The sequence below is a fragment of the Rhinolophus sinicus genome, linkage group LG02, assembly GCF_036562045.2.
Source record: "Rhinolophus sinicus isolate RSC01 linkage group LG02, ASM3656204v1, whole genome shotgun sequence".
Classification (NCBI taxonomy): domain Eukaryota; kingdom Metazoa; phylum Chordata; class Mammalia; order Chiroptera; family Rhinolophidae; genus Rhinolophus; species Rhinolophus sinicus.
The window spans coordinates 65,317,535-65,343,477 of record NC_133752.1 but is presented as its reverse complement, the minus strand read 5'-3'; the positions used below and the strand labels follow the sequence as shown (position 1 = coordinate 65,343,477).

At 37.5% G+C, this 25,943-nt stretch overlaps 1 protein-coding gene across 23 annotated transcripts in view; it reads left to right on the top strand.

The window, feature by feature from the left end:
* Positions 1 to 1,383: 1,383 nt before the first annotated feature.
* ADGRL3 (adhesion G protein-coupled receptor L3) overlaps positions 1,384 to 25,943 on the top strand; it is a 748,795-nt gene continuing 724,235 nt past the window's right edge. For 10 of the 23 annotated variants that reach the window (XM_019743750.2, XM_074324498.1, XM_074324499.1 and 7 more), the window contains exon 1: positions 1,387 to 2,887. The gene's annotated coding sequence lies outside the window, so the exon portion shown is untranslated. Of the gene's footprint in view, positions 2,888 to 3,052; positions 3,330 to 25,943 lie in introns of those variants that run through there. The other 13 variants (XM_074324502.1, XM_074324500.1, XM_074324501.1 and 10 more) reach the window with 5 other exon arrangements.

The following is a 25,943-nucleotide window of genomic DNA, read 5'->3' as shown; positions in this document are numbered from 1 at the left end:
GCTAGAGTCTACTCTTTCCAAAATTATTTAAGTAACAAGTGACTTCATATGTCAGTTTGTTTTCTTTAAGTACTCAGGAGAGTTCATGGATGCCCTATATTAGGGAAATTCAAGTAGCTAACCTGAGCCTGTAAAAATCTAGTTGGTCAAAATTCAGCAATATCATTAAACCCACATGCCCCAACCCCCCCCTTTTTTAATGGAATTACAATGTGCTAAGTACTGTGAATACAGAGTAAAATGTTACACAGATGATTAAAATTTGGAAATTCCATTCAAGGAAGATCCTATCATCTGAGGAGGAATGTAGACAAGCAATTATTTTAAAAGAACAAGAAAAAGACAGAATGAAATAGGTTATTGTAGAGATACCACCATTATATTGCTATGGGAACATAATGGAAAGGATGATTATTTTGATTGGGGTTGGTGAGAAAAGTCTCCTTGAAGCAGTTGGCACTGGAATCGAGCTTTGAAGAATGAATGAGATTTTGATAGTCACTTGTATTGAGTATGGTCTGTTAATTCTAATGAGGTTTTAAGTTCTTTCAACGTGCTGAGGTTGAAGTTACCTCCCTAAGAGCTCTGGGAGGGTGTTAGATCATTCTGAATATATACATTCCAATACAATTTAGATATAATGTGCTTGCTGGATACATATATCTTAGTTTCTCTCATAACCATAACTGAAATTTACTAACATAGAAAACACCTTGGCCATTTCAAATCATGAAGTTTTAAAGCAGGAAAAGACTATAGAAATTACCTACTTAACCCTCTCATTTACAAAGAAGGCAAAAAGGGTTCAGTAATTGACCAAGGTAACTCAGTTAACCTGAGCAGACTTTTCCTCTATCAGAGGGCACCGGCTTTGAAATCGGTACCTTTCTATACCCATTAGGGTAATTTTTATTGATGTTGTTGTGAAATAAAATAGTTGAATTCCCATATCCTATTTTCAGAGAAGGATACTTTAAAGTCTGCAATGAACTTGTACATCGAGGTAAGTTTGAAGGAACATAAAATGGACCAAAGGCGGAAAACGCATTGGATTCCTTACCCGAAAATATGGAATAATCTGCACCTGGAAAAAGGGACATTGGCAGGACTTTCATTCTATCGGTTACTCACCTGGGGTGGAGTGGAGGAAGAAAAGACCAGGGGACTAAGAGAGAGAAAGAGAGAGAGCGAGAGAGCGAGAGAGAGCGAGAGAGAGACCTCAGAGCCGCGAGGAGAGGTACCCTTTGTTTGACAAACCCTGAAAGGGAAGCCTCTTTTGTAGCAGCCCGCTCTTTCCCACCTCCAAGCGTAAGCCGAGCTGCTAGGTGGAGCCCGCGCGGTGGAGCCCGAACGCACTCCAGATCCGGGTTTTGATTGCCACCACCTTCCCCCAGCAAGAGCCCCCTCCCCGGCTCTCAGCGCTCTCGGAGCTCGCCCGCCTGCAGCTCATTCTGGCCCTGGCTTCGGCCCCGGCAGTGTCCGACGCGCGCAGGCTGCACGGCCCCAGCGCGTCCGCTCTCGGACCGGCTCTCCGCGCGTCGCCCGATCGCGGTGCCGGGTCGCCTGCTTGCTCCGCACCGCTCGCCCAGTTCCCTGGAGTGGGGATGCAGATGCTGCGGCTGGTCCGGGTGGGCGCCGCCGCTGCCGCTGCTGGCTTTCCTCGGACTGCATGTTGCCTCCGCTCCGGCAGCTGCTGCTGCTGCCTGTGACTCGCCCCCTCCCCTTTCTTTCTTCTCTTTTTGCCTCCGTCCTCTTTCTCCGGTTGTGCGCGCGCGCGGATTGCACGGTTTGCTTTGGCAGGAGCTCTCTCGGGTGTGCGCGCGTGTGTGAGTGTGCGTGTCTGGAGAGCGCCAGAACCTTGCTCGCTCTCGGGGAGTCGAAGAAGAGAAAGAACCGAAGCGGCGGCGGCGGCGCGGAGCCCGGGGCCGCGCAATGAAGCTCCCACATGCCCGCAGTTGCGGGGTCCGGCCAGCGAGCTAATCGGCCAACGCTCGGGCTCGGGGCTCAGCGGCTCCCTGGACGCAGCCCTTGGCGGCCGGGCTCCCTCTCCGCCCGTGCGCCCCCGCTGTGCACCCGGGAAGGAGTTTGCGTGGCCCTCGCTCCGGCTCTCGGCACAGGTTGCGGGTACGAGAGGAGACCCTCAGCAGGGGAGAGAACCTCGGAAGAAGAAGGAGAAGGAGGAGGGTTTGGCGGAGAAAAAGCCACCCCTGGCTCTCGCGGCTCCCCCTACCTATTCCATCGCTCCCGCTCCCAGGCGGAAAGGGGAGGACGAAGAAGAAGAAGAAAAAGAAGGAAGGGGGTGGGGTGGGATAACTGGATATAAAGATCGGCTGGGGGGATGGTGGAAGATTTTTGGTCTGTTCAGCAGCGTCTTTTCTTAAGCGGCGGCAGCAGCAGAAGCAGCAGCAGCAGCAGCCACAGCAGCCCCAGCTATGAATGCCGCATGTTAATAGCTGCCGCTTGGGTCCCTCAGCTGCTGCTGGAGACAGAGCTTGACTTCGAAGTTGTGCAACTGTGGACTGGGAGAGACATTTGAACCCTCCTCTCTCTTGGCTCCGTTTTTATCCCCTCGGTGTGTGTGAAGCTAGGAAACATTAAAGAAGACGAGCATTTGCCTTTCCCCCCGTCTTCTGTTTTCTCCGTGGCTGTGTAGCAGAAGAAAAGGGGGAAGGAGAGACTTTTTGTTGTTTCCTTGGCTGGGGTCTCCACCCTGCTGCTGCCCCTCTGCGCGCTGGTTATCATTCTTTGCCGCTTATAGCGGGGGTGTCTTCGCTGCGGCCGGTGGGTCTTTTGCCCCGGGCTCCACGGCTGGATTGTGGAAACTGCATCCCGCTGCAGGTTGTTGAGCAACTAATGGGACGATCTCAGGGACCGGCGGTTACGAAAGGTAATTTATTATCTTCACTCTTCCTAATAGTGGTGGCCGGCTACCACGGGTCGGGCAGCCGGGGCTGGGGTGCAGGATTCACGCACACTCATCCTCCCACTCACACTCGCCGGCACACACATTCATCCGATTGTGATGCGGGGAAGGAAGGGAGCCTCCTGGCTGGTGGGCGCTGGGGTTTGGCACGGGTTCGAGTTTTTTCCAGCTATTGGGAAATTTGGCGGCTAAGCGGGATGAAGGGGAGAGCAGACTCGGCGCATTCTCAGTCCAACACGCTGGAGAATAGGAACGGTTTCCACCCCCGGGAATTTTTCCCTCCTCTCTCACCCCAGTGTCATCCTCTGGAGGGGCCTGAAAGCAGACCAGGGGGCGCCTTCTCTCCGCCGGCCCGGAGCCGGTGCGGCTGGAGGCGGGAGAGGGCTGGAGGACCGAAAGACACAGGGTGAGGAGCTGGGCTCTAGGGTGATGCGGACCACGGGGAGGCGAGCCTGTCGCGATCGTCTCTAGACGCCAGTCTGGAGAACCCTTGGTGGACGTGTTTGCCCAGGTCGCGCCCCTGACTGATAGAACCACGCTGCCTCCCCGCACTATTCCTGTTGTGTCCCCTTCACGGCAGTTTGGTTTAGACCTTCTTGCCCAGGCTTTGTTAGGCGGCTTGGTTGGAGAAAGCTGCCACTTTCGTGGGTGGCCCGGGGCGGCGCGGTGTTGGGGTGGGCACGGGGCGGGGGGCGGTGTTGCAGGAAACCCGGCGGCCGACTCGCCGAGGCGGGGTGGGCAGAGCATTGGTGGCCTCAGTCGACTGGGTTACAGGTAGGAGGGCAGGCGCCCCGGAGCTTCTCACGGGAGAAGGGGAAGCTCCGGGCTGCCTCGGAGCGTCGGTGCCACCGCGCCCGCGCCGCGGGAGCTCAGCAGCTGCTAAGTGTGCCAGGCCCCCAAGCAGTATAGGAGGGTGGGTGTGTATGTGTGTGTGGGTTGCGGCGACCTCCACTACCAGGGTTAGTTGACGGCGGTGCAGCGTGTGCGTGTCTGTTTGTCAGCGTTCGTGCGCTCTGGGGCTGGCCGGGAGGTATTTGCGGGGATGACTGAGCTGATAGTACTTGATCTGAGAGCTGGCTTGTCGAAATCGCCTGGGATCCGCTTAACTGGAAAATCTGGTTTGAGGAGGCCGCGGGGGCCCCACAGGGGTAGCGGGAAAGCCTCACGGTGTCCCCTTTCTCCCAATGAGGAGCAACTCGGCTAGATGCGTGCGGCGCGTGAGAATCGCTGGTGCAGCGCGCCACGCACCCCAGATTGGCCCTGATGAGGACCAAGAGTAATCATCTCTTGGGAAGATTAAAATAACCGAGTCAAGCCCCCATAACCTCTGGTTTCTGGAATTCTGTGGTCACTTTCCTCGCACCCATAGAAACGTGCGCTGTTTTATTTATGGCCAGGGATAGGTGAGCAATTGGGTGAACTCCAGGCATGCGAGCCACCTCTGGTTGTCTCCTCCCTTTGCCTGTGTGTGATCCTGCCTGCGGTAGTTGGAGCACATTGTAAACAACGGTGTAAGCAGCCCTGCCACAGTCTCCTTTACACCCGAACCTAGTGGTGTCTGTTGTGTTTACTTTCCTGGGTGGATTACTCATTAGGAAGTATAAACCTTCTTGCACCTCTGATTTTACATCCTTTCAACCAGCTGTTGGGGAAATGGGGAGAAGCGTAGACTCTAGCAGGAAGGAAAAATTGTCTTCTGTGTTGTGCTCCGAAGTAAACAGGCAGTCTGCTAATTTAGTGTCATATGGGCTAGCAACACTAGTTAAATAATGTCATTTTAGAATCTACAAAGAAACACTTCTTTAGTAATTTTTCATTTGGAGAATGTTCTTTATTGCCCTATGAGATTAAACAGAATTTAGCCAGATTTCCCTGGGGAATTTTTTCAACCTGTGATTATACTAAATGACCTGGAGTTTTAGCACCCAGTTTGTCTGTTATGTGGATTACAGATAGAATGGTCAGTTTTTATAGGATCACCAAAAGAGGTTTCCAGATAATTTGTGTAGGAGTTAAAAGGATATCTGTGTTGAAATATCTCTTAATCTCTCAGTTTTGTTTCACACTAGCTTTTTTTTTTTTTTTTTGTAAACAAAACAAGGGTTAAAAATGTACAAAGATAAACAGTTTTACAAAGTTGAAACTGCTTTTCAGTTTCAATAATTAAATATATATTAAATGTCTTAGTTGTAGAGAAGATCTGACTGCTTTGGTGTTTGTTGCAAATGGCCATGTTCTATTTTGTTTTAAAAAGTATAGCACTGCAAATGTAAAAAGGTACTTTGTTTCTAGCTACTATAATCTCTAGATTTCTTTCTAAGATTTGGTCTTCTTGAAAAAGCTCAGGTTGAAAAAGAAAAAAGAAAACAATAAAAAGGAATACAGAGTCATCGATGACTGATTTTAAGTTATATTTTTATGAGGTATTGCTAGTGGTAGTCATTTTAAGAGAAAACTTAGAGAATTCTTGAGAATCATGCTTCATATATTTGTTTCCTTTTGAGAGCGTATGTATTGGAGCCTACACCTGCAAATATTTCTGAAGATTAAAGAATACTTGTGCTCTCATTTTAGAAGATCTAATCGCCATGATTCCCAGTCCTTACATTAGAAGATTTGATCAGATCTGTTCTTTGTTTCCTAGCAGCATGTGTTTCCTAGCAGTCATACATTCCACAGGTCCTGATGTCATTAGAACTGTGTCTGTCAGTGTATTATTGTGCTGTCTCTAGCTGAAGGTGAATGTGTTACAATGCTCGCATGCCATTCCTTAGCACTTCTTTATCACTAAATATTCAATAACCTGCTCCATTGGTGTATAAGGTTAACTGAACTATTTCTGTGAACTTGGGGTAAGAGGAATGATTAGTATAAAGGTTTATGTGAACTATTTAAATATTTTTGAAAGACACGTTGGGCTGCATCGGGCATCCCTGGCCTCAAGAGTGATAAGCCAGCATGTGATTTGCCCGATGGGTAAATACTTTTGATGTCTCCTTTTAAGTTGCTTGGTGTGATTATCCTTCAGATTGAGAGCTCTCCTCAAAATATGAATGGCAGGTCTTTTAGAAATTATTTTCTTCATAATGATCTTACATTTTGGAGATTTAAATATTCCTTTCTACAGGGAATACTAGTATGAGACTTACTGGCTTCAGCTACTGTGCCTGGCATTGCTTCTGGTAATTAGGAAAGGCAAAATTTTGATGAACTTGATTTACCTTTGATTCCTTGGTGAGCTATAGCCAAGGAAATCCTAAATAGAAGGTAAAAAAAAAGTTATAAAATCAATAGGATTGAAGTTAGTCAAATAATATACATAATGGTAAACTGGATTGTTTTTCACATTTCATTTGGACCATTTTAACCGCTAGTTGAAACTCTCTTTGAAAAGGGCTGCCATGTAGGAGTGACAGTTACTGTTAGAAGTGGGTCATTTTTGCTTAGAATACAGTAAAAAAAAACAAAAAACAAAAAACTGATTGTGATTTTTGAGATTTAAGAACAAAGAGTGATTTTTGAGAAATGCTATGCAACCGTAATGTAGTATGGTATGAATAGCTAGAGCAATTGGAGTTAGAGGGGGATGCTCTTTCCTTAAAGCTTGCAAATGGCTATTTTCCCTTTGATTTCTTAGATTTGCATTACATTCAAAGTATGCATTTGCTCACATAGGGAGGAACCCTAAAGGCAGAAGCTATATTGTAATTTAGCATTTGTTTGCCTTCAAGGACATATTTATGCTTAGATTACTATTGCATTTATGTCTTTTTCTTTTATGCAAATGCATTTCTTTATAGCATACCTTATTTTATAATAAAATGTAAAACATTCAAATATGAGTAAGGTTTTTCTGACATTAGCCTTGTGTGAGTGTGTGTGTGTGTGTGTGTGTGTGAGTGTGTATGTATGTATGTGTGTGTTGTTAGGGAGTTGATCAGTGAGAAGAAAAATCCACATTTTTAATTCATTGTGATTTTGATATTTATTGACCAGTTTGAGAAAGTAGGTAAGTATGCCTCTTGATAGCATTTATGAGTCCTAGGATGTTGTGTATATTTCCCCCAAACACTTTAATGTCATTATCCTGGTCTGAATGGCTCTATGGTCCAATTAAATTAACTCTACTACCGCATAAGTAACCAGGTATAATTTTGTTCTTATAATTGTAAAGTGTGCTCATGTACTCACAGATATCAAATATATTAAAAAAGTTGTCTGCCTTACTCTGAATTAATTGAACTTCTCTATTTGTGTTAGGGAGTGGGTGAAAGGGAGAGTTCCTCTGTATTTGATCATAATAGAATTCTATAAATTTTAACAATGTATATGTTGCTTGTGTCTTATTGACACTGAAAACAGGAATGTAATATTAATGAATTTCTTTGTAAGATTGAATACATATATTAGAAGAAATTAATATTTGGTCCATATTATCCAAGAATTTAAAGGGAATATTGTTGGTGGCAATCTTATTTATTGTGAAAATGATCTCTGGGATGGAAAAAATAAATCACCCAACTGAATATTTGTCTGGTGAAACTTCTGTGTCAGTTATATTGTAGAGCAGACAGTCCTCTCTTCTCAATAGGGAAGCCTGTTGGTCTCTAAGTCCCTTTCAGAGTGTCTGTTAAGAGTTCCTAATAATGCTATTATTTATCTTTCACTCTCGTACTTTAACAACTGTGCAATGGAATTTTTCAAAGGTATATGATGTATGATGACATGTTGCTCTGATGGTACATGGTGTGTATGCTTGTGTATTACTGTGTTGAAAAATTTTCCCAGTTTAACTATTAATACGTAAATGTTGCTATAACCAAGAAAATCTAAAGTTGCTTTAGTTCATCAAGTTTTAAGCATGCAAAAGGTTCTTGGGACCAGAGAGTTTGAGAACTGCTGATAGTGACTTTTCCAAGATCTGCCTCATTATACTCTTAAGTGTCACCCCATATAAGGAGCCATCGAGGATGCCAAAACAAGTAGATTGTTAAAGCTTTAATAAGACACAAACATGATGGGAATTTTATTATTTGACATTTAAAAAAATTTTTTCTTCTTAATGTAGAAAGCCTGTTTTTAATTTTTTTTTGGTTCCCAGTTAGTGAAACAGAAACTTTAAAGCTGCAAAATCTCCAGCCTAATCTGCTGACAGTAGCAAGGGAGCTACTGGGAGAATTTAAAAATGTAGGCCTCAGGTCTTGATGTGCTGATATCTGGAGAGGCTGAATGGTGTGGCAGTGAAGGGAAAGGACTCTGTGGTGTGTTTGCCTAAGTTTCTTTGACTTTGGGCAAGATACCAGATCTCTCTATGCCTCAATTTCCTGATATGTTTAATGGAATAACAGTTGTACCTAACTCATAGGTTGTTGTAAAGATTAAATGGGGAAATATATACAAAGTGCTTGGAAGAGTTCTGGGAACATGATAATACATATATAACTATGTGCTGCTGTCAATATTATAATCATTATTATTATTTGCTAGGTCTCATGAGGTCCCTAGGAAAAATTAATCAACTCCGCATATGGTTCAGAAATGAAATGATGTTTCACCTCATTGCTTTAGAGAATGTCTTAAAATGCTATTAAATTTGAAAAAAAAATTATATGAAAGATAACCTTGGCTTTATTTTACCCTCCCACGTTAAAACTCATGACGAGTTATTGAGCTTTTTTTATAGTATGAATTAATAAAATACCTTTCTTAGCTTGGGCTAAGTCTGAAGTTGGGTAGAGTATGAATGCCCGATTAAAACTAGATTTCAAAGACCCTAATGGAATATTTATGTATCTTGGGAATTATTAGGGAGGAAATCATTTTTCTGAAGTGATATCAAGATGACTCACTACACTTCTAGTCTGTTAATCACTATCTAAACATCATGACAGGCCGTTTTCAGTGAAAAAGATCCATGTGGTAATTATATACTATAGTTCAATTTGTTTGTGAGTGCTAATATGCCTAAAGAGTAACAGAAGCTCCACATAGAGATTAGTTTTACTAGATGCTTAAGTTTAACTAGTGAACTTTAATAATTCTGAATGGCAGTTTGACATCTATTTGAAAACATACATATATATGCATGTACATATGTGTATATATGTATGTATATATAATTGCGTATATTCCATGGCTAGTTTAGTATTTCTCTTCCATCTTCCCATATGAAATTGGTACAGCAGCACTTAATCTTTTCCTGTACTTTGGTTAATCCTGATTTGCATTTGTAGAAACAAAATTATGCTATTCAGATGGGCATAGCTGGGCACTGTCCCTAGTTATGAACTACTCAGAAATGGCTTTGGGAATGAGAGGCACTTGAATACAATTCCAATTTCTCAACTTTCAAGCTCTACCATCTCAATCTCTAAAATAAAGGTCATGACATTTACATTGTTAGTTTGGGGTGAGGAATAGGAAGTAAATAGAAAAGTACCTGATAGATCAAGCGTTTAATAAATGGTACCTGCCATTATGAGTCATAGTATTAGTAGAAAGGTCCTAAACTACCATTATTAAGAAAGTTTACCTAAATCAAATATTATTTTCTTAATTGAAGAGTTCTTGATGAACTATGTAAATCAATAACATTTTCTGAAGTAATTGAGAAAGGTTTCACATGTCCTTTTGTCTTTTTTATGTTCTTCTCTTTATTTAAAATGTTTTGTTAACTACCTATTTCTGAGCTCTTCCTCTTAATCTTAAAATTTTATGCTCTGCTACTAATTCCTCACGAAAAATCATAACCCTGACAGGAAAATATTTTTGAGAGCAACCAAGTGCTGTGTCTGAAGACTGACTTTAAATCACATATAAAATGAAAGTAGCAATTTAACTTAAGACATTTTAAATTATATTTTAAAGTGGTCATCTTTTCACATGGTGTCAGCAGCTCTTTAAGCTTTAACTGCATCAGAATTTTCTGCAGTGTTGTCATGAAATCAAATCATTATAAGCTTTCAAGATTTAAGGATTCCTATACTTTTAAAAGATTTATAATCCCAAAGTTCAGGTCCTCCTAAGATTGCTATAAATGCAGATGGACCCTTAAAATTCAGATGCCAATATTACTTTAAAGACTACAAGTATGGAAAGGGTTATAAATAAATCCAAATTTTAGACTTAGCATTTGTATGTCAGTGACAATTGCCAATAAGAGAAGTTCTTAAAATGTGTGACTTTTACCTATTATTATCCAGCGTTTATATGCAAATGCAAAGAGTATATGACATGGTAGGTGGTAACAATGAAAACAAAAATAAGCTGCACATTAGACAGCTGACTTAAGTGTTTTAAAGTATGACTCAAGAAAATGAAAGTCAAGTAGAAAGGACACCCCCTTCTATTTGATCAGCTTGTGTTGCTGTTTATGCGTCCCGCAGTGGTAGAATGTGTTGCTATTCATGACAGCCCCAGTGACTCCACAGTAGCCTGGGCTTGTGAGAATAGGGGAGAGACTCAAGCCCAGTTTTTGATGTTCTGCATGGGTGGGTAACCTGAATACTAAAATGCATTCCGTTGACAGCTGACCCTGTAAGAGGTTTTTCAATGGTCTCCTGTTTTGTTTTGGTTTGTTTTTCCCCTCTTTTCCTTTCCTCAAAACTCTTCCAAATTCTTTGGGTAAGAAGAATTGGTCCTGATGGTCATCATTTCTATGAGATTTTATTTCTGGCTAGAATGGAAGGGCTCAACTGGTTATATTTATATCTTTTTTTCCAAAATTTTCAGTGTTCTTTATTTGTCAATTGCTGATGGTTGTTGTTTGAACCTTGATTCAGAATACTGATCTTGATTTCATGGAGTGGACAAAGAGTCTATTGAGAAATAGTTTTGTGTTAACACGAGGTCTGTGTATGCCTAGATTTTTTTTCTTTTTATTGGCTTTAACTGTTCATTTTTAACTGTCTATTGAGTTTTAATCATATTATTAACTGTAGTTGACTTTGGAAGAAGAGTTTAGGGAACTTTTTTAAAATAATACACAATCATTGTTTGAATTTTAGGCATTTTCAGTTAAATTTCATTTTACTTTTCAGTAATTTTTACCTTTGACAGTTAAATATTATTTTATAGTCATTCCAAAAATGCTGCATCTTTTGTGATAACATCTCAGTTGTCATATGGACTTAAATTCAATTTGTACGATTTAATAGATTGAGTGTAGTTCATTTTTTTTTTTTTTTCTCTTTTCATTGCAAAGATACTTCCAACTAGCTTTAGGCCACATGATTCATTTATTGGGAGGTTATTGTGTTTCCCACCGAAAGAATCTTGGTGAAGGATGGAGGTTCATCTCGGCATTAGAAAAAACGTTAGCACCTTGAATGCCATAGGATTCGGCTCCAGTTGCATGTCCCTCCTTACCAAGACTACTACTTTTCCTGTCCTCTGCCTCCTGGATTCTTTCCCTTTCACCACCATCTGAATTAGGTACCCAGTTTTAGACCAATCTATTATCACCGGCTTAGTGGAGACAGTAACTGTACTGAAGTTACTCTGTGAACAGACCGATAACTTGAAGGAGAAAAGGCTCAATTAAGAGAAGGATCTTGTCCACAGGAAAAGGCAGAGGGGATGATAAAACCTGAATGTCCACTACAGTGATCCTGTTCACTGAGACAGATCAGGTATTAGGAGAATTGGTTAGGAAAACCATTAGAAATGGATTTGCTCTTTTCCTGTAAGTAGCCAAAGTGATCTTGGTAAATGCTTTCCTACTTACTTGACCCAGAAAACCCAACAGAAACATGCAAATCAAGAAATTTAGATCTTCAAGTTCAAAAACACCTGTGAAACTTCCCAAGTTATCAAGGCTATGCATATCGGGAGAGCCCCCAAATATTTGAAAGATGTCATTTGCATAAGTAGCATACGCCATTCTGTCATACGATGGTGGAGGTGTCATAATACAATGCCAAATTGGCACTGGACACAGGTTTGGTGGCACATACAATGCTGAATTTTTCTACTCGTGCTTAGCTGAAAGGCAGAGCATAATGCTGATCTTACAGGTTTAAATGTAGATTATTTAGGCATTGAGTGCATCCAAGTGAACAATGACCCCAAGATATGCCATGGGACATAGAGCTCATGGTTGAATTAACTCACGTATGAGCTCCACCAGCCACATTAAGATGGTCATTACTGATAGGGAACAGATTGTTCCTAAACCAGAAATGGAGGTTGCACAGAATAAAACGTTATCCCAGAAAAAACTAAACCAACAAAAACTTTTTGAATGAGAATAAATACAGCATACAATAAATGCGAATAGAATAAAAGCAGGGAAAAAATGGTTTTATGAATCCATCTATCTGTTTGAGACATCTAATTATTTTACTATTTCTAGTGTACTTGTTATGTCATGCGACTGATGGGAATAGATGTTTATTCAAGTAAATCTTACATTTAGAGGCAGAATACTCAAAAGTAGATCAAGTAGTATATTTCAAATAATTGAGAATGGATGACTTTATTAGCTGCCTGAAGAATCCAATGAACATATACTTTAGTCTGTAAGTGATTCAAATGACAGACATCTAATTTGGATCCATTATTACAAAAAATAGAGTCTGGATAATGTTTTAGGCTGACACTTGCCTAACTGAAGTAAAATGGTGCTTTAGAGGTATTATTTGTATAAATTGGGAAAACTCTTAAATTTATTGTTTTTCATTTTTCTTTATTCAAATCAGAAAGTTGTGTTGACTTTTCATGTTTATTTTTAAATACTAACCCAATACAAATACTAACATGTAAGATAATTTGGCGAATTTTTAAACGTTAGTAGAAATCTTAATGAGAAGAACTCCCGTGTATCTTCCTTATTGTTGCAAATCTTTGAAGAAGAAAGAGTACTGAAAATTAGTAGGCTGTCAACATTGTGTTTTTATGATTTGACATTATTAAGCAAACTTTGCAAGTATTTCTTTTTTAGGTGCATTTGATTAAATATGTGATCTTATCGTGGTGAAATAGCCCGCTGGGCTGCCGACAGTAGTGTTCCGAAATGAAATTTGCTTAGAGCCTCTGAGCAGACATTTATTCAATGAGACCTTTCTTGAATAATGGATGACAGTGAGATTGCAGTGGTGTGTATGTGTGTTTTCTTCCTTGAATTATATGTGTGTTGAGACAGAGCAACAACAATGAAAACATAATGGGGTAGGAAAGAAAGCATTAGGTTTAGAAATGAGAAATTAACCTACTTTATTACAAATGAATAAACTATGTGCATGAAGGACTCATAGTATCAATGGCAGAGAATGACATATGCTAGTCTGTTTGCTTTGTGTTAGTATTCTTGCTGTGTTATTTCATTTCTTGCTATTGTCTCTTGGATGTTATTCTGGAATTTCTACTACTATCCCAATGTATATCATTTATATATGCTCTTTTGATTATACTTGGGTGCTACTACTTGCTGAATTTGATTCCCATTCATTCTTTCCAGTGCAGCTTATTCTACAGTTGGATGATCTTATTTTAAATAGTATTTTTTTTCTGATTGTGTGTTCATATTGAATACTTGTGAAACACAGAGATACATAAAGTCAAAACAGAAATACCTAATGTATCATAATATAGTGGTATGTAATGTTCACAGAGGTTATTTTACACGTATTTTAGTTGGATTATCTATGTAATATCTGTATTTTATGTGCATGTGTTTTAGTGGAATTGAGGTTACTACAAACACACACCAACACACACACACACACACACACACACACACACACAGTTTTGATAAATCTCTCAAATTTCCCAATGCCATTAGTTGTTTTGAAAGCATCCTTTTTAATATTGTGTAATATTTCATAGTGTAGCTATATTATGATTTATGTAAACTTTATTCACATGGATTGCGGTATTTTTCTAGGATAAGTAATACAAAGCGTGGCCCATTCTCTGATGACTTTTACTATTTGGTTACACTGATTAACAGATATTGTCCTCTGTGTATATCTGGTCCTTCTAACTTTTTGGAAATTCTTTCTTAAGAATGCTAACTCTCAGGTATGTATAGTTAGTAAAGTGAGTAACTTACTAATGGTTTGGCAATTCTTAAGAATTACTAACTCTCATATATATCAATGTATAAAAGCTGAGGTCAATAAAATAGTAATGAAAAATGAAACTTACTAGTTACTGACATTTAAATAGGACTGTGCCTAATGTCTTCGAATTAAACACAATATTAAAACAGAACTATACAATGAAACTGATTTATGAAGAATTAAGAAGTCCCAATAGTTTTCTTCTCTGATCTAAATGCACCTCTTATCTTTTAAGTTCATCTGAAACATGAACTTTAAGTTTTTTACCAAACTTCTTGTGGAACAAGAAAATTGGTTGGCTTGGTTTGGGCAATCCTAAAATTTAAGCATAAGAAGTAGGAGTAACTTGTCGTAAACACGCTTAAAATAATTGAACATTGTCTACAGAAGGACACAGAGTCAGTAAAGAAAATAACTAAACAGAACATTATGGCTCATAATTAGTAAACATGAACTCAAGTTTTGCTAGGTATAAGTTCAGTTACAGATATGTCCGTAGCAATAAAAGTTAGGTACAAAATATGAGGTGTTCGGTAGCTCTTAAGTCAAATGGAACAGAAAAAGACCAAGTGTAGAATGCAATTTTTTTTTTTAAATCAATTTTACAGTAATGCAGTACCTACTGAATTTAATTTCATTAGTTCATTCTTTGGCCGGAAGGACCAACAGTTCTATTTTAAACATCATCTTTGTGACTTCTGCTTCCAATCATAAAGACATATGTTTAAGGTACATTTCCAGCAGTCAAATTGGAAACCTATTCTTACATCCCTTTCTGTATTTTCTTTAAATCTGCATCAGAACATATTTGTAGGACAGAGTTTAATGCTTGATTAATAAGTGAGTGTATAACTGCATGAATGTGCTTTATGGACCTGGAAGAAACAACTGAACTTGAAAGCAGTTTTTGAAGTTACTGTTGCAAGATAAATTTAAGTGCCATTCAAAATTGCTCTGTACCTAAATGTGGATTGGTAAAGGCATAGAAATCATCTCAAAAGGCACACTCTTGCAAACTTGTTTCGTCAAAAAATGAAAGAAAGAAAACAAAGAAAAAGTTGTTGATTAGCAACTCCCCATTTGCTAATCAAGGGATATAAAGTTTCATTTATGCAATATGAGTGATTTCTAGAGATTTGCTGTGTAATATTGTGCTTAACTTAACAATATTGTATTATACACTTAAAAATCTGTTAATTGGGTCGATCTCATGTTCATACCACAATAAAAATACAAATAAAATTAAGTTGTCAAGAACTGTAGTAACTTTCCCAAAGTGATATGGCTGGTTTATAGCTAATGCTGCCTTCTTTGAAGGAATTTCTTTCTTGCCCATAAGAGTTCTCCTTTCTGATTGATTTTACTCATGACATTGTCACTAAGTAGCTGTGTCATATTGATCATATAACTTCTTTAGGAATGTTTCATTTGTAAATAGGGGATAGGACTGGGGGTTCTTTTTTCTCTAAAACATCCATGAGATAAGTTAAATGGTAAAGCTCATTGGAATAGAATACCTCTGCTTGCAAGTTAATCTTTCCAAAAAGCTTAATAGGTACTTGATTTTATAAGAATTTTCATATTACATCCTTCTTAAAGAACTAAAACACAACATTTGATGTGATACCAGATTTTAAAAAGATCAAATCGGTTAGACATTGTTTTTCTGAATGTTTAAAAAGAAATTTACACATGAATATATTTTACATTTTTTAAATATCGAATATTCAGTGTTTCCCTTTCACTCTTTTTCTTTTTCACATGGCTGAATTTATTTAAATAAAATTATTACATATTATATTAAGGCTTAAGCATTAACTTGCATTTAATTCTACATTAAATGATTTTTACTTGAAATAATAAACACACATATAGAGAAATACAAAATACAACAATAAAATGTGTAGTAATGAGAAGCAAAGAGGTAAAGTAGAAAGAGAGCATAAGCTTAGGAATCAGAAATGCATGATTTCCAACCCTCTCTCTGTATGACCTGGGAAAAGTTACTCAACCTCTTCATGTCTCAGTTTCCTAATGTGTAAAATGGGATAAAATAATACCAGAGTTACTGTGAGGGTTAAATGAGTTAATAGACATAAAGCATACAGCACACTGATAGCTTTTCTTGTTTGTGTTAATTTTTTGATCTGCTGTTGAAGCAATTATCTTCTCTTCAGTGGGACTCTAAATCATCTGCTTTTTTTCTGTAGTTTTCAAAGGACCACCTTCATTAGGTCACTAAGTTTGTCATTCATTGCGTATTCCTTAGCACCAAATGTTTGCAGGATGCTGGGGAGATGGATCATAAATAACATGGCAGAAAGAGTCTATGACTTTATAGCACTTTCAAAATCATGGAAGTCAAGAAGTATTAAGCAGTGTATCTCTCATTCATTATTTAGTTAAAATGCGTAAGTGCTACAAAGGTTAAGTACAGGATGCTCTGGGAATTACAGCAGCAGGATCAAACTTTGTCCGGTTTGGGGGGTGAGTGGGATCTGGAAAGACTTCCCAGAGCAAATGACATTTGAACTAAAATAAGAAGGTCGAGTAGGCAGTCCTAAGAGAATATGCCGGTTCACTGCTCCCTTCACATTTTGTCAAGAGAAGAGCTGATCATAGATCCAAGCATGTTCTAGTGAAGGAGGTTAATGGAGCTAAGTAAAGGGAAGAAAATCGAGCATGGTTGCCTTGGTTTCTCACTAGGGACAGCACACTTTAATTTTCATTTTATAGAGAAAGTGAATTCAATTGAAGAATGTGATAATATCAGTTTTCTGCCTGTAGTACTAGATTTCAGAATGCCATAAAATAAAGGATCTGTTGGCCAAAAAGAATGATCAGGCACTATAGATTTGAGATGAAATACTTCACATCTATAGAGATATTGAAACCAAGATGTCTTAGTTTAGCTTTGGAGATGCATGTCTGTTTGTGACTCGGAGGGTGTTTTACTCCAGGAGATTGGTGACTCAATCCTTTGCCTAACTTCTTCTCCCATCCCTATTGGCTAATTAAGTGTTTGCTATTTTTCCACCCCGAGGAACTCTGTAGAAATGGAGGAACTAGCTTTAGGAATACCACTGCTGAAGTTTGGCAGTGCTATGGTTATGACCCTTTACTTGTCAAAGCAGCAGTTAAAATATAAATCTTGAAAATAATTGTTAAGAGAAATGTGGGATTTTCATTTAGTTAAGACAGTAGACTTTATCATCTCTCCACTGCTAGAATTAGGCTTATTATTTAAATTTTTGGGAGGATTTCCACAGTATGTCATGATAAAGCTGATTTAATTGTTATTTAGAGTAAACCACTTAATAATAAAAAAATAATGGTATATTATGTTCTAGAAAAAATATAACATTAGTTTAAGAGTTTGAGCAAAATGACGATTAAATGTGGTTTAAGAAAATTATGTTAGTGGAGTAAAATTTTTAATCAAGGAAAAATACTACAGTAAGAAGATAGTAAATTTGTAGTCAATCTTTTTCATCAGTTTATCTACAAATATTCATTGCATGCTTCCTGTGTGACGACATTAAACACAATTGTGATAGCGATTAGAACAGGGAAATACTGAGTTTTATGAGAACATTTGACTTGGGGATCTCAGGCATTCTAGATGAGAGGTTTTCTCATCCTGCCAAGCCCTGGAGGATTTGCAAGAATTGGGCAAGCAGACAACCTTCCTGAAGAAGTGTACCTCCTGTCTCAAGGCCCAGAGGAAGAATGAGGTCGCTTCATATGAAAAAATCAGAGAAAGTCCTAGTAACTAGAATATAAGGATTGAGGGAAGAGGAAGTGACTTGAAATCTGTCCAGGGAAGTCAATGGGCGTCCAAAGTTGTTTTAAGATTAAGACTTTATCTTAGGAGAAATGGGAAGTCATTAAAGGTTTTAAGCAGGGCAATAACAAGACCAGATTTTAATTTTACAAAAATCATGTTGGCTGGTCTGTGCAGATGTAATTGAAGGAGGCATAAGGAGGGAATGAGGAGAGACCAGTTAGATGAGAGTCCAAGATTTTGCCATGCTCCTTCTCAGCTGGGGAGTGTAGGACAGAGCTTGCCTCTTTCTGGCTTCAATTGATTCATGTATAAAGAAGAGGTTTGTATCGAAGAATATCGCTTTGACTCTCATATGCTGTACTTGCATTTGACAATGTAGACATGGAGGAGCTAAGTGATGATGATCATTGTTTAAATGACCTTATTTGATTTGTTACTAATTTTTACTGATCTACCTGTTGATACACTATTGTAATGCTGTATCCATTTGTTTAATCAGATTTACTTTTTACCTGAAAGTTAAAACCCATTCTTTGGAGACCTATACTATAACTAAAGATTTTTATATTTTTGTATTTTAAGTGTTACATACAAATCATAAAGTCAAATGTTGGAACTACACTTAATTTAATTAAGGTGGTTCAGACCACCTAGTTTTTAAATTTTGATCAAAGTAATTTATTTACAAATCCTCATTATTGAAGTCATTCAAAGGAATACCTATTTTAACAATAAAAGACAGTAGTACGGTACATGTATCGTGCAACCCTACAGTGGTCTGATCGTCTGAGTGGCAAATGAAAAAAAGTTGTATATTATTTAAGCACTTCTAAGATATTTTACCTTTTATGTCTTTTGTTAATAATTTAAATAGTTTATTTCCCTCCTGTGTTCTGTCCTCTTACTTCCCCATAGCCCTTTGTTATATCTCTTTATGGCGTTTATGACATTCCACCATGGTTTTTGATGATTTTCCTTCTTGTTTTATACCTCTATGGAAAAAAAAAAAATCATTGAAGGCTGGGACTGCTTTTAGTCTTTATAACCTGGAGTACCTGATAATGCAAATAAGATTTGTGTTTTATGTTGATAGGTTTTTTTTGTTTGTTTTGTTTTGTTTTTTAAGATGGGGTTGTAATATGTTAGATAAAGCATGATATGTGTCTTACATGATTTAAAACAAATTAACAGCACAAACTCTAGTAACTTGGCAGTGTCAGTAAGACTTAGTGATTTAGAACATGTGCTTTAGGGTCAGGTGAACTTGAGCCTAAACCTTGGAACTACTATGTAACAGCTGTGTGACTTTTGGTCATTTTCTGAGCCTCAGTTTACTCTATCATTGGGCTAATTATATCTATTTCATAGTGGGATTGTGAGAATTAAATTAGTTCCTGTAATATAATGTTCTGCTATAGGTTTGGTTATTATATATGAGAGTCAGGTTCGGGAAAGATAGGTGCTATCACCCTTGATTTACGTAGCAACGAAGAGTGGAACACAGTGATTCAAGCCATCTCTTGTTTCTCCTTGCTCCCAAACTTTTTGCAAGATTGATGCAACATTTCATATCTGTTGCCTTCATTCTTCATGGCCTTCCATTTGGAATCATTTTGCCATGTTACTTCTTGTACATCATACTATCTTTTTTTTATTGCTAACATATTCTGAAAGGAATGATTATCTAGCATCTTATAATATACAAATGGAATCCTGAATACTTGTAGGCACAGTCAGCTAAGAATGCCAGAAATGCCTTTATTACTTATTTCTTGTACATTCTGTGAGCATATATTCCTAGTATGTATGTTTGTGTGTGTGTGTGTGTGTGTGTGTGTATATATATATATGTATGTATGTATGTATATGTATATATATATATATATACATATATATACACACACACACATACATACTAGGATATATATATATATATATATATATATATATATATATATATATAGAGAGAGAGAGAGAGAGAGAGAGAGAGACAGACAGAGAGACAGACAGAGACAGACAGAGAGAGAGAGAGAAACTATAAAATACAATTTGTATAGTTAGTATTTCAGGGCAAACATAGTCTTCCCTTTTCCCCAATGTACATTTCCCTCTAAATCAACTATTTATAGGATTTGAAGAAAACTGCTTATTTTAAAAAGTGACAATTTTAGAATATACTATTACTGTCACAAAAAATCACTGTTAATAGAGGACACGGTATGAGTTCAGAGTCCTTTATCTCAAATAACCTTCTCTCATGTTGAATGGAATACAGTTTTATAAACACATGTAACACAATGAGAAAATATAGTTAAGTTATATTCAGCAAATTTATGGTGGCTTTGAGAAAAAAATATATTCAAGTGACTGGCATAATACAAATAGTACAGTTTTCCAAAAAAATTGTGAAGCCAGGTACTCTGAAAGCAGTTTCAGAAGTGTATGAACTACTGGGACTTGGTGCCCTTTATACTTGGCCTGTGAGAACTTGCTCTTCAAAGGTAGGCTTTTAATATGATGTCAATATTTGTGTCCTCTTGAAGAACTGCTATTTCTATAAAAGATATTCTCTGTTCTCTAATTATAGTATGTAGAAGAGATGCAATTTTAAACCTCTCTTGACAGCTGAAAGGACTTTTTGAAAGAACATAAAAACCCTTAAGTTCTCCTTCTGGGTAACCAAACTTTACTAATCCTAACTTCTCTCAAAGTGAATTAGTAATTTTTCTGTGAGTTTTTGAGTCTCTTACTGGAATTAACACTTCTCCCATAATTAAATTGTTTTATTATTTATTTTTCTCCTGAATGTTGTATCAAAAAGAACTGTTAGACACAGTATGACATAGTTAAACATATTTAAAAAAAAACACACAAAACTTATTTAGAATAATTTGGGTAATTGTAGCAAACCAGATGTTGCTAAGTTCTTATTTAATTAGAGACCAAAAATATTCATGCTAGAATTTTGTCTAGCTGTCAGCTTAGATAAATGCATCCATTTTAATCAGCATGTTCCTAGTGAAAAAAAAAGGGGGTATATAATAACATTTTTCCAGCTACATTTGTTGAAAATAAATATTAATCTTCTATGTGGTTAAAACCATGCTGTGCCAATTCTCTCATATCATAATTGCAGAGAAGCCTTTCAGATTTTTTCAATTTTATTAATTTTACTTCTTTTTGTCCTTCTGGAGGCATTGAATTCGTTTCTACTTTTCATTTAGATTCTAAGTCCATGGAGGTTTGTGTTAATCGTATAGTATCTTGAGGCTACTTGTTAAGGCACTACTGGGTAGTTCATTCGCCAAACAATGCTGTTCATGGTCCAGATTCTTTTTTCCTCCGAAAACTAAACCTCTATGTTTGCCTCTCTTTTAAATCTGTTGTCATTCATGGAAGAAATTTAAACATTAATATTTTATATATCCCTTGTTGTCTTTAGTTCTCTAGCATTAGTTAAGACAGCTGTTTCCAGAACTGTGCTTACTTGTCAGAAAATGGTACATAAAGTAAAACTCTAAAGGAAAACATAATTCAGACTAACAAAACAAAATAAAATAAGGCCCCAAAATGTTAATTTTGAGTTCCATTAGAAATGCCAGTGAGAAGAATGGCAGGAAAGCAACATAGGTGCAGGAGCCAAATTGGTAAGGAATGAGTTTACCTATTCTGATCTTAATTGTGTAGTCAAGAGATGTGGAAAGGAAAACTGAGACCATAAAGTGAGTAATTTCTTCTTAAGACAATATTAACAACATTACTTTTTCATACTAACAAGAGTTTTGATTTTCAATTTATATTCTGTCTTAGGGGACTCCGTTATTGTTACATACAAAGAATGTGTATCTTAATGGTTATGATTGTTGATTATTGTCAAGTGTATGGAAAGCTTGTCAGGAAAACTGTTAGCATAGCAGACAGCCACTATGAGCTGTAATAATTACCAGAGCTAATTGATTGTTCCAGTTTATGTGGATGTTTGTCTAGGCTATTTGTTGAAGAAATAATAGAAAATGAAGATTGAAGTTGGAATTTTCCACTTTTAAGAATAAGTCTTAAGAATGCATCTCAGAATTTTTTTTTTCAAAGTCAGATTCGATCTCTCATCTGTTTCTTTCATGTTCTCTTCAGAAAGTGAGTTTTGAAAGGGTTCTTTCTAATTGATGGATAGAAAGTGGGTTGGAAGCATTTCACAAATTTCTCTTTGGAGAGAAATTAGAATGCCAAGAAAGGGGGAAATCATAGGTATAATTTTACCTCCTCTTACTTTCACTGTGGTATTTTGAGGAAAGAGTAGAAATCATATTTGATTGGCTTTCTCTGCAATTCCAGATACCAGCTACAATATGAGCGGTGAGAAAAGAGTGATGCAAAATTGTCCTTTTATGGATTTCTCATTGACCTTCTTTCTTCAGTAACTTGATGAATTAGAAATAAAACAATACTCACAGCTTCTCCTGGGTCATGGTGGTTTTGAATGTAGGTGTAGAACCAGATTATCAAGTAGTGGTGTCAGTCAAATGCATATTTGTGTTTTAGATTTGTATGTCAACACTGTGGGTGTTTTGCCCACACACTATGTGGTAACAACACGTATTTGAGTTTTGTTTTTTTTCTACAGTGTTGAGGGTGTGTATCTTAGTGTTTGTGACTTAATGATTGTCTGGGCAGGAAAGGTAGATTGTTTTGAGTTACCTTGTCATTCTTACTTTGTCTAGTTTCTGTCTGCCTCCCTATTCCTTGTGAAAAAACGACAATCTAGAAAGCAAGCAATCAGCTTCCAAGGGAAAAATGTTATGACCTGTGATCAAAAATAATCTGGGCAAAAGTCTGTGATCCGAGACTTTAAGTGAATGATTTTTGAAAGTGGCCAAATATTACAGTCAGAAATAACAGATCGCAAAGTTCTAGGTAAGTGTCTTTGTATTTGTTAACCTTTCATTTTAATTTCTTGATGCATTGCTTACTTGGTCAATACTTTTTCTACTGATAAAATTTCTATATTGTAAGTGAGAACTTATTTTGGGGACAATTTTTTAAAAACATTTACTTTAATTTTTATTTCCAAAAGCAGTCCTTCTGTGTACCTGAGTGAGGGCTGTCAAAGTAAGATTAGATGAAATTGTCGTATCTAATAAACTACTTTTATTATTACTCTTTATTCCAGCTTTCAGAAAACTTTAAATGTGTTTATTTTCCATAATAATATATTTTGGAGTAGACTAGTGAATATATAAAGTGTGTGTATATGCCTTTATTTGGGTCTTTATTGACATTTAAATGTATGTTACATGAATGTGGGAGCTACTCTTTTAAAACTTATTACAATTTTGATAAAGTAGTGGCTAGAAAGTTTAAATGTATGGGTTTATTTTGGTCCACAGATTAAAAATTTCCAAATTACAGATTTATTGCTTCTTACTAAAGCATTGTGTGTTTCTCCTTTTTTAAATTGAAGGATCAAAAAAATGGACTGGATCTTCCAGATTTTCTCTGGAGGAAATAAAGAAATGTTGTGTTATAAATATTACATTTTTTTATGTCCAGGAAGAAAGTGTGTGCTAAGGGTATGGTACTGTTTAAAATGCATGTGTAGGGGTTAAAAATTAATAGTGGTCACTTAGAGGTGCAAATAGAACACACAGCTGCTCACGTGAGGGCACCTCCTTGAATCCTCACAGATCTGATCCAGGGCCAGCAGCCTGGTTAACTTCTGTGTCACCCAAGGCTCATAGTCATTTAGGAATCCTCGCCAGGGCACCTGAGTGGGGATGATGGACTCCAGGGGTCTGCGAGCCCTCCAACTAGCTAGTGATACTTAACTTAAAGGACACCTCTGTTGTAGCCAGTGGAACTTGAAACAATCTGTGTACAAAAAGGGAAGGGTTCTCTGGTTCATTAAACTTCATCTTCTAAATATAACTCCAGTCACTCTTGCCTGCATAAAACCCCATTGTGGAGAGTGGTGGAGAGCAAAGTGCCTCTCTTTCATTCTCCTTCCACTCTGTTCTTCAGAAGTCTCACTTTGAGCCCTGAATCTGCTTTGTGTTTTATTCTTTGGCAAAGGGAAGGAAAAAGAAATGACCATTTCACCCTAGAATTTAGCAGTTTGCCCTGTGGTGTTTTCAGCATTGCTGGGTGGAGGGGCAATCCAGTGATCCCAGAAAGTGGGAACAGCCACATTCCTTTGGTATCAGATTGTGACATAAATTTTCTAGATGGTACTGTGGGCTAGTTAGTTCCCAACCAAATCTCCTTTCCTGGAGGCGATATCCCTACAGTTAAGGGGCTATGTAAGACCGAAAATAAAAAAATAAATAAAAAATAAATTCAGTTTTATGTAGCTACTGGGCCAAAGTGTGGTCTTTCCATTTCTCCCCTTCTCATCTCTGTACTGATAAGGACATTATTTTTCCCACTTCATCCTCTTCAACGTCAGTCCTGTCCTGGGGGCATAAACATAATATCACTTAACTATCAAGTAGCATAATTCATTTTGTACGATGTGTGAAAATACCATAGTCAAGATTTATCTGCGCAGGTAATTATAAATACCTTGTTCAAATTAGCAAAGCATAGATTACTATATATTTAACGGGCATTTATTTAATAGGCATCTCTATTTTTACTTCCTTCTGCTCTTTTAATGATACCAGTTTAACTCCCGAGGTAAGCTTACTTCATTCCTAGAGAAGTAAGGTCAACAGTCAAAACTGTCCTTTCACTGACAACCCTAACTCATTAAGTTCTTTGGATTCCATTCTCTTTTTTCTTTTCTGGCCTATGGCCAGAGTGAAAATCCAGTGACTATTTCCCTAGTCTCTGTTAATATCTTTTCCTCCACTGCTTTCTACCTGATTCTCTGGATTCTTTTCCTAAAAGCTATTAAGTTCCCCCTTTTTTCTGTAAGAACCCCCCCCCCCACCCTTGTCTCCCCAGGAATTACCATCTAGAATTTAAGAAGGCTCATCTTGGGTTTGGGGTCAGTCACTTTGCCAAGCTTAGACTTCGTTCTCTATTGTTTATTTTCAGTTCAAATTTTAGCATAAACATGAACATTTCTAAACCCAATTACAACTACTGTGCTTCCCATCAGACATTAGCATAGCTCCTCCTCCTAACTTTGTGAGGACTGTCTCAGAATACACTGTTATCCAATTGGCTGAGATTAATGACTGCTTCTTTAAAAGAAAACACCATGAGTTTATTTTAGCTATAACTTGACAATCTTGAATTATAACAGCAAATAAATCATTTCATTTTGAAGTGTTGGAGACAAGAAATTTTTGTTTGTTTGTTTTTTATTTTTTTAGATGTCACATTGCTTTCCATAATGTCAGAAAGCTCTTGTTTTCTTTGCATGTGTGATTATTTTAACTTCAGGGCCATTAATAGCAGGAATGAGATTTAATGAGTCTATAGCAGAAGAGCATTCATTTTATAAGACTCTTCAGAATCTTGACCTTAGGTGAAGTACAGATACCACCACTGAGGTGAATAATCTCAGAATTATAAAGAATGCATTTGACTTTTGTTTATTGGCTTTAGTTTATGGGAAGATAGAGGAGGTGAAAACCCGGAGGGGGTTTGCCTAGCAAACTACTTCAGGGACAGCTTAGGTGGGAATGTGGCTGTGAAGTTGTAATTTCATTCCATTATGGAGATTTTTAGGTATTAGTTGAAAAAAAAAAGAAAAAAAAAAGAAAAAAGATAAAAAAAAACTAATGGAAAATGGATACTCCACAAAAATCCAACTATTTTCTACTATCCCCAGAATAAGTAAAAGTATGTGAAAGTGGAGCCTTATTATCATTGTAAATTGAGATATTTAAACTCTCAATGAAGGACAAATGGAAAAGATATCCTACTGAGAAACCATATTTGACCTCTTTTTGATATTTAGAACACGATTATTTTACTAATCTGTGCTTTAGTAGTAACTTATATATATTGATGATTATAAAATCTTTTTATTTTAAATTTTGTTTTCTGTAGGTAAACATGAATTCTAGTACCTAGCACATAACACATGCTTCATAAATGCATGTTGCATGAACAAATGGGTAAATCTTTGTTTCGCCTTAACAGAGATGTCTGCAAAAGATGATTTCGGGAATTTTTGCCTTTTCTTGTGGCAACACATTTTCCCATAAAGTATTTCTTATCTCTTAGA